At 40.7% G+C, this 13,017-nt stretch overlaps 1 pseudogene; it reads left to right on the top strand.

Annotated features, from left to right (window-relative positions):
* Positions 1-1,072: 1,072 nt before the first annotated feature.
* On the top strand, positions 1,073-12,602 carry LOC124639865 (annotated as a pseudogene).
* Positions 12,603-13,017: the final 415 nt, after the last annotated feature.

Raw genomic sequence — 13,017 nt, 5'->3', positions numbered from 1 at the left:
TTTCAACAGATGTACCTAACTGAAACCGGCAGTGTAAGTAATATTCTTAGCGCTATTGCTGTGTTCGGAAATATTGAAATCATATCATTAGTAAAAAGATATTGTATTTTTTTAATATTACATGATAACTCGCTAGATTTGCCGCCCCCTAGGACGTGCCGCCCGCGTGCTGTGCACGCGCTGCACGCCCGCTTACGGCGGGCCTGGCTACCACTGTATCTCTTTCAATGCTAGCGGGTGTTTGGAACTCGCACCTGTACAAATCCAATCTATTTCTTTTTGCGTTTACTTTGTCAGTTTTTAAACTGAAAACTATTCACATAATGCACAAAGTCAAGGGCGGCTAAATTGTTTTCTGGCCCGTGTGGCAGATAGTCATGCTACACCTGAGTATACTGAATATGTCTCTAACCATATAACCATTTGGTGCGCTACCACACGCCACGAGCCGTACCTAAGTGTATTTACGTCTTTAGTTTACTTCTTACTTATGTAAGCTAAGGTTCCGCCGAAAAATGGTGAAACGAAAAGGGTTCCGAAGCCAAAAGAATTCGGGAACCGCTGACTTAAACCATTCCTTAGTGAAGGATTTCTTTGAGAATTCGTCACTAAGGAGTGACTTAAGTAGGTAATCATTTGTTTCTGAGTGTGGGGAATAAAGTAAGCTTCTGGTGCATTCAAGGAAAAAAGTCCTCGTTTTGCGTAAGTATTAGTAGTGTAGTCTAAGCTAAAGGGGTCTACACACCAAAGCCGCTGACCCGGCGGCACAGCCCGGCGGCACGACAGCCGCGGCATGTGGTGTTCTAGTAATTGTCAAATACTCTATGAAAGCCGGCGGCATGATTGTACAAAATACGGCCGGCGGGTTGGGCCGCCGGGCTGTGCCGCCGGCATCAGCGGCTTTGGTGTGTAGACACCTTAAGCGTCCACTTGTCGGTATCTCAAACAAGATGTGCGATGCGTACGATGCGGACAGGTCGACGCACTTGTTTGAGTTTCTATATAAATAATACTACGATCCGTTGCGTGCGATACGTCCGTTGCGTACGATACCGACAAGTGGACGCTTAGCTTATGTCTAATTTATTCCCGAACTGCCTTTATCTGGCTAAAATCGGAAATAGGTACTGGTTTGAATTAAGTATTTTGATTGACACGGCACAATTAATCATGCATACAATATAAAATTAAATTCGGTAAACAAACATTGAAACAATGATGTATCATTGTTAAATATGCATAATGCATATTTCTGAGCAGGGCTGTTCATGAGGTCTATTAGCTCAGTATTGTGGCAACAATGGTGGTCTTAGCATTGGTGGTTTTGTTTGCGTCTGTTGTGGCTGGTCAAGATTACACTGGTATTTAGATTTTTTCCTTTATATTCCGAAAACAGATAGGTAGGTTTAGCCATCAGATTGAGCCTCTAACTCCTGTGAAGAAATAAATGTCCCTTTGGAGAAATATAAGTATCCCACCCAAAACAAAAATGTGAAAGGTTGCCAAGTTCGATAATATGGGAATGCTTCGCCTATAAAAGAAGTGAGATCTGAATAAGTACCAAGTTCCATACAAATACCTTAGTTAAAAATAGTTACTTTTTAATGATGGTTCTTAGCAGTTTTCACACACCTTGTTATAAACCTACTAAACGCAATGAATCAAGTATATAATTTTCTATTAAAACTTGCCAAGTAACATCATTAAAAAGTAACTATTTAAGATATATTAACTATTGAAGATATATTATATAAATATAGATAAATTTAGTTCGTTTTAGTTCCTTAGGGGTATAAATTTACAAAGGGTATAAAACACCTTCATTATTTTGAAACTGACTCACACTTGGCCATTTTTAGATTTTTCCCTTTACCTTGACATAAAGACCTACCTCCATGCCAAATTTCAAGTCAATACGACCATTGGAAGTGGTCTAGGTTTTTGATGAGTGAGTGAGTCAATCAGTCAGTGAGTGTATAGTAAAAATAGCGATTTTCTGACGTCAATATCTCAAGACCTACAAAAGATATATTAATGAAATTTTGTATTTTAGATAAGTGAGGGGGTCTCAACAGATACTAGAAATTTGATATGCGTAAATAAAATAGATTTTGAGTTATAGGGGGGTAGAATTTGGCCCGATATGGTTCGTGTAATATAACCCACGGCCGGTGTGTCGCTTTTTTTTGCTCGAACTTGGCGGACACACTGCCGTGTGTCTAGATTTAAACCAATTCCTCTCGTGTTCATCCTATCGTCTCTTGGTTCTACTTACACGTCCCAGTTTATTTCCCGTAGACAATAAGTAGGTAGGTATGTCTATTCTCAGTGTTTGGTTACAGATGAAGACAGGGCACATTTTCCGAGGTTATTCCACCTCGATGAATATGATCGTTGCCTCGCGAAGACCGATGGGGTCTACTGCCTCGGGACCTTCGAGCTCACTCCAGCGAAGAAACTACCGCATCCCATGTACGAGCTGATGAAGGTACATTGCCTTGGCTGTCTTAAAACTTGCAATACCACAGACCACATAATAGACCATAACAACCGAAATTAACGACCTATCAGACTTTACCTATTTAAATGAAGATCGAGAAAAGCCCTGCCCTGACCTTTTCAAAACAAAAATTTCATTTAAAAGAATCAATGGCAATTTTTTCAGAAATACTCAGACGAATCGTTTCGTCATTTCAATCGCACGCGCATACACCGAGGATATTGCCTAAGCTTACGATGTCCGACTTCTACTCACAATCTTCATAACGGTACTGTCGACTTCGAAGTCACTGATTCGATCCGCTTCGAGCGTTGTGCTGACTTCTATGCGCAAAGGCATAACCTTCGAGCCTCCCTCCAAACCCTACATTACTGCCACACTCACGTTGATACAAAGACTGATAAACCACCATCTGCAGCTGAACAGATATTCAAACAAGTAATTTTTGCTTTGGTCTTAGCAAATGTAATTGGGACCATTTATGATGTCTTCGTAGAAGATGGGCCTAACAGTAAGTCTATTATTTCCTCCCTTAAATAAAAATTACTCATCATGTATTTGCTGAAACCGATTTGTGAGTCATTTTTACAAAAGTGAAGAATTTTTCGTCCTTTGAATTTTCAGAAAACAAATTACTATCTGCGTTCTCAATACCAGCGAATTGGCGAAGGTTAACATACCTTCCTGATGGCGGTGATCCTCGGCAAACAGCCTTGGTAGCCCTGGATGGTGTAAGGTAGGATCATATTTCCTTAAGGCAATGACATCACGCATAACTTGTTTGATATCAAAGAGGAATCATAAGTTTCTTAAATCGCTTCTTGTAAAGCACCGCTACTCAGCTGAATCCGGTTAGACTGGAAGCCGAGCCCAACATACTTGAGAAAAGGCTCGGGAGATGATGATGATGAGGAATAATAAGTTGCTGATGATTATTAACTTTTCAGGGTCATGGCTCTGGGTTTCACCACATACGCTCACGCCAGCGTCTTACACTACATGTTTCACACAATAAATCCAGAATATTTAGAACAGGTGATTTTCAAATTGCTCATTATTTCATCAATAAGATTGCTTTGAGTAACAGATTTGACTAATACCTTAAATTTTACAGTTGACCCAAAGATGGGACGGTATAATCCTAGGATGGGACTTCGCTGATACAAGGTTTTGTCATGATGTCCTGCTTTCTGACTGGTTATAATCTGCTAATGTTCTCACAGAAACATGAGCTTGGGATCCACTTATTACCTTTGTGTATCATCAAGAGATATATAAGGTGAGCTTCATTAATATAGTTTGATATTTCTTTGCTTAGTTTTACGTAGATAGACGCACAATCGAATGACCCAAATTATTATTTCAAGTACCACCATACCTATATGAGCAGCAATGAAAACTCCACTTGTAATTGGTGGTAAACTGTAAAGGGTCATTTTAATCAGGAACGTTTTTTACGTAAAAAAGACTTTAACAAATGATTTCTCCTCAGAATAACCCCCGTCCATCTCCTGATAGTTGGCTACGGAGCAACCTGGTGGTTGTACACCAGAGACGGTCCTCTGGTTCCCACCACCATAGGCCTGGAGAGTGAAGCTTGTAAATCCAAGTTTTGGTACCATGTGTTCTTGCTGAACAACGTCGTGGATTCCAGTAATTACTGCGTGGTGCCCACATGGTGAGTTCTGAATTTTTTGAGTGCTTAGTATACCTCTACGTACCTACCTAATATGAGGTTTTCTGTGATATAAGTAGTACTCGTTTCCGATAAACGAAGAGTGGTAAAACAAGGCTGTTCTGGTCTATGCTACTCACCAACACCAATTTTTTTGTGGAATCTCGCAAATAGTGATAAACTCCTGGATTAAATATAAAACTTAATCTTTACCTACATGACTCAGTTTTCGACTCTTCTAGAGGTAGTTTGTAAATCAAATGACGCGAATGCATTTAAGGTTATTGTTTTTAAAATAGACTCCATCTTTAATCCCCCAGGTTTTTGCCAGTAAACATGCACATGTATATCCTTGCTTGTACCATGGTTCTCCTGTTTTGGCGGCGTCGCTGCTTCGCAGTCAGGCTCTATATAATCCTTCTCATCAGCTCCTGCCTGCTGACTGCTGTTATTGCTTATATGCAGGAGTACAAGGCTATGATATACCTTTCATTGCCTGAGTAAGTATTTCGTGAGAATTGAGATCTAAAAACTTATCCTAGCTTGTCAGGGTTTAATGAATGACTTAGAAGGTTAAAAGAGCGGTCCGCTTTTTGTATGAAGTAGAGGTTTCCCGTAAAGGCATATTAACCTACAACAGTTTTTACCATATTTAAATTAATAATTTTATATAATTTATCTCTTCTTCGTCATATCTACTTGAGCTATAATTTATTGCGCATGTTAATTCCTTTCGATTTATTTTAATCTTTCAGACAAATACGCAGGATATTCCGAGATACTCCATCGTTCACTGACTTCTACCTGTCATCGTGGGGTGCCATTCCATCCTGTTTCGTAGGCCTGATACTTGCTCACATACAACATGAGATCGACTTGAAAAACATCAAGTTATCTGAGTATAAAGTAAGTTCATTCAAAAAAAAATTGAAGAACTAGAAGACTTGGTGGTCGTTTACATGGTTAGGGCAAATATCCAAATTGCTAATTAGGTCTACACCAATGAATCCTGATAGGGAGTCAATTTTCGATTTGTCGTCATCTACCTGATCTGTTGCCTAGCCTTTTCCCAACTCTATTGGGTGGAGCGACTGCCTATCTGGCCTCCTCGACCCAGTTACCTGGGCAAGCCGATAGCTGTTGATAGGACTGGTTGTCAGACTTTTTGGCTTCCGACTACCGTAAAGACTGCCAAAGAAAGATGTTCAAATGACAGCCAGGTTCACCAATTTAACCTGCCTTCGGAAATAGCGGAACTATCAATGTATTCAATATATTTCAATGAATCGCTTTAATTAAACGACGAAATATTTAATTAATTGTATAATAAGGGGCGGTTAGGTCACTTCCATTATGTTCTGTGTAGCACGACGAGTACGCTATTTTAAAACAATAATATTATTGACTTTGTAACTGCTTAATTAATTAGGTGTGTAGGTATTTCAACAATTATCATATGAGGGTTCACTAATCTTTGATGGCCGATATCGATACTAGGTACAAGTATAGTACTATTATAAAAGCGAACGTTTAGGTATGTGTGTAAATGTGTGAACTGTATCTTATGAGACTTGGCCCTAATGGGGTTCTGTAGGTTTATGAGTATCTATGTATATATCACCGGAAAATAACAAGATCCGTAAGTTTATCAATTTACTAGGAAGTTTGTAAACCTTCGTAAGATTCTAGACGGGATATAAATTGTAATATTTTACGTCTACATTTTCGTAAATTGATAAACTTACTGAACTCACTCGTAAAATAATAAGTAAGCAGTAACCAAACGCTACGCGCGATCTGATTGGTTGTACATTGATCAATCAGAGAGCAGTGTGTTATTTTACGTATTTCAAAGATCGTATATTTAAAAGAGTTTCTGTGATTGGTCGAACCATATAAAATCTTACGAATAGATATTCGTTAGTTTATAAATTTACCGTATGACGTCGGAAATTGATAAATTTACGAAAATGTGGACGTAAAATATTACAATTTATCTCCCTTTTAGAATCTTACGAAAGTGTATAAACTTCCTACTAAATTGATAAACTTACGGATCTTGTTATTTTCCGGTGACATATACATCAGTAGAAATCTCAGTATTTACCCTCTCCTAATCTCACTTCAACTTTCAAAATAACTGCCGATGATTACCTGCTCCTGGGGCAAAAAACATTTCTGGAACATTCAGTGGAAAGGCGTAGTGGCGAATCTACTACAATGGGCACCGTTAGGCATTGAGCTTCAGTTATTTTATTTTATGTTACAGTGGTTCGTCTACCTTCATTACGGATCTTTCCCCTTGCTGTTCACTTGGGCTACGACCGGGTTCTTCATGCAAGGAAACTACTCGCCCGTGTTCAATGCAGTTTATGTAGCCTTTGATAGGCCTTTCTATTGCATTCTCATGGCCATTGGAATATTGGGGCTTATTCATATCGATGGTAAGGAAAATACATACTAAATATGTATCTACTAAATAAATTGGGGCAGGATCATTAAATTAAGATGTATTGCATAATGAAAATGATGTAAAAATGCAAACATGTTGGGGTCGGCTTCCAATTTGCATCCAATTGCTTCCAGCATGCAAACAGCTGAGCTCCATTGTTTTACATAGACCGACTGTCTACCTATCTGACCACCTCAATCCAGTTACGCAGCCAACTGGAAACCCCTCGGTACGACTGGTTGTCAGAATTCCTGGATCTTAGCAACCCTAAACAACTGCTGAAGATGATTAATATGGAACACATTGAACGTGCCTCCCAAAATTCCGTACATGACTTTGCCACGACGAGTTTAAATGCCCTACTAATACCGCTGAAAATCAGGGATTTCTCTTCAATTATGAATTAAAAATATATATATATGTCGGCGTCAGGATCCGACATCGTTAAATAAAACAAAGGGGTTCTCACACAATCACTTGGTTTATTCCAATTAACACAATATTAGTCACTACAATTATTTATCACAAATTTGTGGGAGGTGTGCACTCGGCAACGGTCGGCGAACGAATGACCCGAGTCGTGCGCGCGCGCCGCTTTATATAAGGTCCACCGTTGACAGATCGACGGTTGACACATCGACGGTGGCGCCGTCACGGCCATGCTGACATACGCTCGTCCTCGAGCGTCTTCTGAAAACAAGACAGCAAACTGCTCGATCATCCTGACATACTCAGTCACATCAAATCAAGTCAAATCAGTCAGTCAAATCTTTAAGTTGCGAGCCTTTTTTTACAACCAGAGACTGTTAAACCATTCTCATCGGTATTACAACCGGAGACCGTTAAACCATTCTCATCGGTATTACAACCGGAGACCGTTAAACCATTCTCATCGGTATTACAACCGGAGACTGTTAAACCATTTTTTTTAATTACCTTTTTCTCTTTTTTTTTTAGCTTACTTTTTTTGTGACTTTTTTTTCCTTTTTTCTTTTCTTTTTTTTTATAAAATCTCACATAGTCTACACAAAATACTTAGTTGGTTAGTCACCAGAACCTACGACCCATTAAGGCCAGTTCTTAACATGATTCGGTTTGTCATAAGTCGCAGAACATTGACCCAGAGAGCCATTTCCTAAAATCAGTCACACCAGTCACGTGTCAGGGCAGTCCCCAAGATTTGTCACACTTGCACGGCCCTGCGAGCCAGTTCAGTTAAGTTAGTTACGTTAAGTTAGCCACCAATCATCACTTTCTGAAGTCATGTCAGTCGAACATCATGATCATTTCTGAAGTCGTGTCATATAAGTACAGGTCAAAGAACATTAATTGAAATTCGTCACTGTCACCGTCATTATCAGACGACACCTTATACCTTCCATGATCGTGAGCCACCGTCTCGGCCTCCTCAGTCCTTAGTTGGAATACAAGCTACTTCAAGTAAGCCTACACGGGCTCCAGGTATGTTACCACAGCACTTTTCGAGTGGTCTTACTAGTACTCGAATTCAATATAAGATGGTCTCTAATGAACCTTAGCGATTTCCTATAAAGTTTCACGACACTAGTTGCACGGGACCATACAGTTGTTCCCATGGAGAATATTCGGCAAGAAACCCCATAGAAGATACCTATCATATTGTTCGTACTCATCATTATCTACGTCTATTACAATGAAAGCAAAAGCCCTAGAAATTCCTATGCAATTGAGTTTCGGTTTCTTCCGCTCAAATTAGACGAACAAAATCACTGTTGTCACTAAAAGATTAAAACGCTCTGTTTTTTTTCGAAGCTATTTTCCTCCTAAATCATTCCGTTTGCTGTATCTCGAATTTCTACCTACGACTAAGCAGAGTCGACTAAGAAGCTCGCTAGATCTGAAGACATCGTTCTCGTAGAAATAAAATATAAGCTCGATTAGTATACGGTATATTGCACTGAACCTGGTACTATTTGCTACTCAATCAACATCAACAACAACGATCTGAAGAGTATGATGATGACTGACGGGTATATGATGATTATAATGAACTTCTACGAGCCTGTCGCGCAACGTTCGAATCATTCTCTACAATCGCAAATAGGCACTAAAAATTTCGCATTGCTCGCCCTATCTGACTGTTGGCCAAAAATTCTAATTGTTATAAGAGTAGTAGAATTTTTACAGGATTTCTCGAATACTCCGGCTGGTATACGATTATCTGATTGGAAAGACTAGCCGGAAGACAACAGCTACTGTTCAAGGCCTAAGTACGGATTCAAATAAGGGATTCCTAGTTGAAAGGTTGTATTCGATCCCTGAAGTCAGACTACCAAAAGACCCAACTCTATGATCAAGATCTATGAATTCGTAAAGAGAGGTCAGCTATTAATATAGCCGTTTCTAGGTAATTACAATACAAAAGACTCAACAACCAAACCTCCTACTATAACCACACAGCCAATTCTACTAGTCTGCTATTGTGTGAGTCGAACTTTCAGACCGAAGTCAGACCTAGCACTACAACGATTTGGGATATCTCCGCCCAGTCCGGGACAGTCAACGTCACCGCGCACAACCGGCAAACACTGAGTCACGTTGACTATAGGGATAATTTCTCGACTTATCAACAGCTAGAACGGCAGCTGACGTCCATTGCAAAACTCTCTCGGTATCGTTATCCTCACATTCAATAAGCAACTAACTATATCTAGTAGACATTAAAGTCAAACCAACTATGTCAGCCTCCCTTACAATGAACTCTCTCTGTTCGCGATTACATACTACCTGATTAACCAAACAGATCGACCGATCGTGGCGCAGAGCCAGACACCCCGTCAACTCAGCCACAAACCCGACAATTTCTGCTCCCCCGGCAAACTTCATCTCAGACGGCATCCGTGAAGTCAGAAAAGGAAAGTGCTTAGGCAACTGACCAAACTTTGAAAACATTTGGGTCAGCAGTGGCCCCCCCAGCCGTCAAGTCCCAAATGTGTGGCGCAACAATAGCCATCCGCGCCGATGAGGCAATATTCTGGGAACAGCAACAGTCCTCCTCCGGCAAATCTAACCTAAACAAGAGGCAAGTCCTTCACACCGACACGCTCAGAATAAGACAGGCACCACCCACCAGACCTACACTCCAGAAATCACAGCCATAAGTGCGCACCAACACTAGCCAGAACGGCTCAACGGCACTACACCCCTGACACATTTCTCCTACGCATCACGAGCTGCACTACCACCAGTTACGGATTTCAAGAACAGCAATCACCTTTCAAACGAAGAAACCGGTCACATCAGCTGCCAAGCATGAAATAAAAGAAAGATCCAACAGTTAGTCCGACTTTCAAATTGTAAATTACAACTACGATTGTCACTCACACGAACGCCTTCCATTCGACAGGCTTTACATGACCTTTGTGTCCCTTAGCCGACTTATCAGCCCATCCTGGTTTTCTAGGAACCACAGTAACGCGACACTAACTGTACTCACACAGATTTACACGAGTCTCTTCCTGATCACCACGCTGCTATCGCACAGGCCAACGGGTCTTTTCCAAGTCACCCCGATACCCATCATAGGTACAGCATAACACAATAAAATCACTAAGTAGGCGTAAGAAGTAACAACACCTTGCCAACAAATCTATAGTCTGACGTATAATTGAATTATTCTATGTAACTGAAAGACATTAATCAGAACCCGTGGAACTACTTCTCAGCGTCGGTGATTCCACTAGTTAACTACCACTGACAATAATTGTGTGCCAGCTGATTGTTGACCACGGCGATCGTATAATTAGCCCTTATTACGAGATCAGCCAGCCGCGCACATATTATAGTGCGCAGGCATCTGCGCAGACACAGACGTACCCTATTCCTTCAATCTCATAGCGACAGCCCAACACAACCAGAGAGAAACCACAGGGAGGAAGGGTGCGTCAATCAGCGTCTTCCAGGCTCCGGGCTGCCTTTTGAAAATTTCCAAAACCAACAAAGCGAACTCGTCCCGACCCGAGATCCCGAGCACAACAGTCGCACTACGTGACAACTAAACCAACGACACAGTTCATATCTACCAATACCACTAGTCAGCGAGGCAGTTCCACGTTTAATAACCTCGTGTAAAAAATAACCTCAACATAAAACTATGGATTGAACAATGGATTGGTCTCACCGGGTTTTCCACTCAAAGTGCGTGACGATCGCACATCGCTATGGCGCGCAGTACAGCAAAGCTTTCGCGGACGTGAAGCCACGGAGATGCACAAGCCCCAACACTCCGACCTCACAAAGACACGTTGGGCTAATGGCAGGCAGCGTCGTAATTTTCTCGCCATATTGCACAATGATCACCGTCATTGTTGAAACATGAGGAAAAAAAAAAAGACAAATTCGGTCAATTTTCTAGCATACCTTCAATAACTAGCTTGACATGTAACAATGGAAACCGATACCATTACCATAACCGTGGTTACCATACTTGTACATTCGCTGAAATTCTTAATAAATCTTCTACTACAAACTCCATTTTAAATTATCGACTTCCATTTTTTTTTCTTTTAAGTGGGTAGGCAATTTATCTTCACGTGGCGAGTTCTCCCGAAATCAGTCTGGTCATTCACCAACCAACCAACATCATGTTGCAGTACGAGATTCACCACCCAGGATTCTTGCTTGTGCTTGCCTGGCTTGATTCAATGCGATAGCAATGTTGCATCAGGCGTATCAACTTTTGCCACTAGAATCTTCACATTTTGAACACGTGGGCGATGCAGGGCAATCCTTAACAGATGTGGGCATTCGGATTGTATCCCACTTCTGATGTCGGCGTCAGGATCCGACATCGTTAAATAAAACAAAGGGGTTCTCATACAATCACTTGGTTTATTCCAATTAACACAATATTATATAGTCACTACAATTATTTATCACAAATTTGTGGGAGGTGTGCACTCGGCAACGGTCGGCGAACGAATGACCCGAGTCGTGCCCGCGCGCCGCTTTATATAAGGTCCACCGTTGACAGATCGACGGTTGACACATCGACGGTGGCGCCGTCATATATTTCTTCTTTCTCAAGCCTTTTAACTCTGCAGGTCCTATACGAAAGTTCTACAGTTGGAGTGGCTGGCGCAGCATGGCGCGAATGTCCTTGACCGTGATGATGCTGCACTGGTGCATCAATATGAGCATCGGAACAAGACCCTCAGCGTTCGGCACTTCTGTACTAGATACTGTTAGTTTCTGCTTGTAGTAGATACCTATTTATTTCTAGTTAGTAGATATTTATTATTGAATTAGGTATATCTACTTAAAAAAAAACCGGCCAAGTGCGAGTCGGAATCGCGCATGAAGGGTTCCGTACTATTATTTAGAAAATGAGCAAAAAATCACGTTTGTTGTATGGGAGCCCCCAAAATATTTATTTTATTCTAGTTTTCAGTATTTGTTGTTATAGCTGCAACATAAATAAATCATCTGTGAACATTTCAACTCTCTAACTATCACGGTTCATGAGATACAGCCTGGTGACAGACGTACGGACGGACTGAGAAGCGAAAACAATAGTGCCCCGTTTTACAATTTGGGTACGGAACCCTAATAGAATTTTTAATGGCCTACTGCAGAACACAGGTCTCTACCCATGCAGAGAAGGAATGAGAGGTCTTAATCACGAAGATTGGCCAAGGTGATCAGTAGTTTCAGAATTTTGGTTTCCTTAGCGATGTTTTCCTCCACCAAAAGTCAATGGAATCCAAAATTCACTCAACACATGATGATATCCTGTAATTCCTCATTGTTTCAGCTTGTGGATTGGAGTGCAACCAACTTATTCACATACGCCGCTGCTGTACCTATCACGATAATGGTGGAATATCCGATGCAGAGATTTCTAGAAAAGTTGTTATTTTAATAAATTATTTAAGAAGTTTTATTATGTTACTTACTAAAATATGTGTGCCATGTAAATAAATAATAAAGTCTAAAAATCTCTTTATTTCGAGTCCTGTGGTGTGCCAAACTGCTTATAAATAGAACTAACCTGTAAGTATTTATAATGTAGAACATATCGATAATTTAGAACGAACCTACCTACTCATGTATTGGCTTCACTCAAGGCTCCACTTGCTGGCCTCCCGGGGCTGCGGCATTGTTCGAAAGGGTTACCGCTGCCCTGGTACATAAAAGGCCTACAAAGGAACAGGGTGGATAGGCACCACTTACCCTTTTATAATAACAAAGTAGGTAGGTATTCTAGTCTGATTCGCCAACTCAAAACATAGATTTAATTGAAGAGTAGAATCGGATAATTAAAAAAGGTCTCCTCCAAAAAATATTATATACCAGTCAAGTAGAGCCAGGAAAAAATAAATAATAGTTAAGATTCAAGAAAATAATCTCTAA

The sequence above is a fragment of the Helicoverpa zea genome, chromosome 19 (genome assembly GCF_022581195.2).
Source record: "Helicoverpa zea isolate HzStark_Cry1AcR chromosome 19, ilHelZeax1.1, whole genome shotgun sequence".
In the NCBI taxonomy this organism is placed as follows: Eukaryota; Metazoa; Arthropoda; class Insecta; order Lepidoptera; family Noctuidae; genus Helicoverpa; species Helicoverpa zea.
The sequence above is the reverse complement of the archived record's forward strand: the minus strand, read 5'-3'. Positions and strand labels throughout refer to the sequence as shown.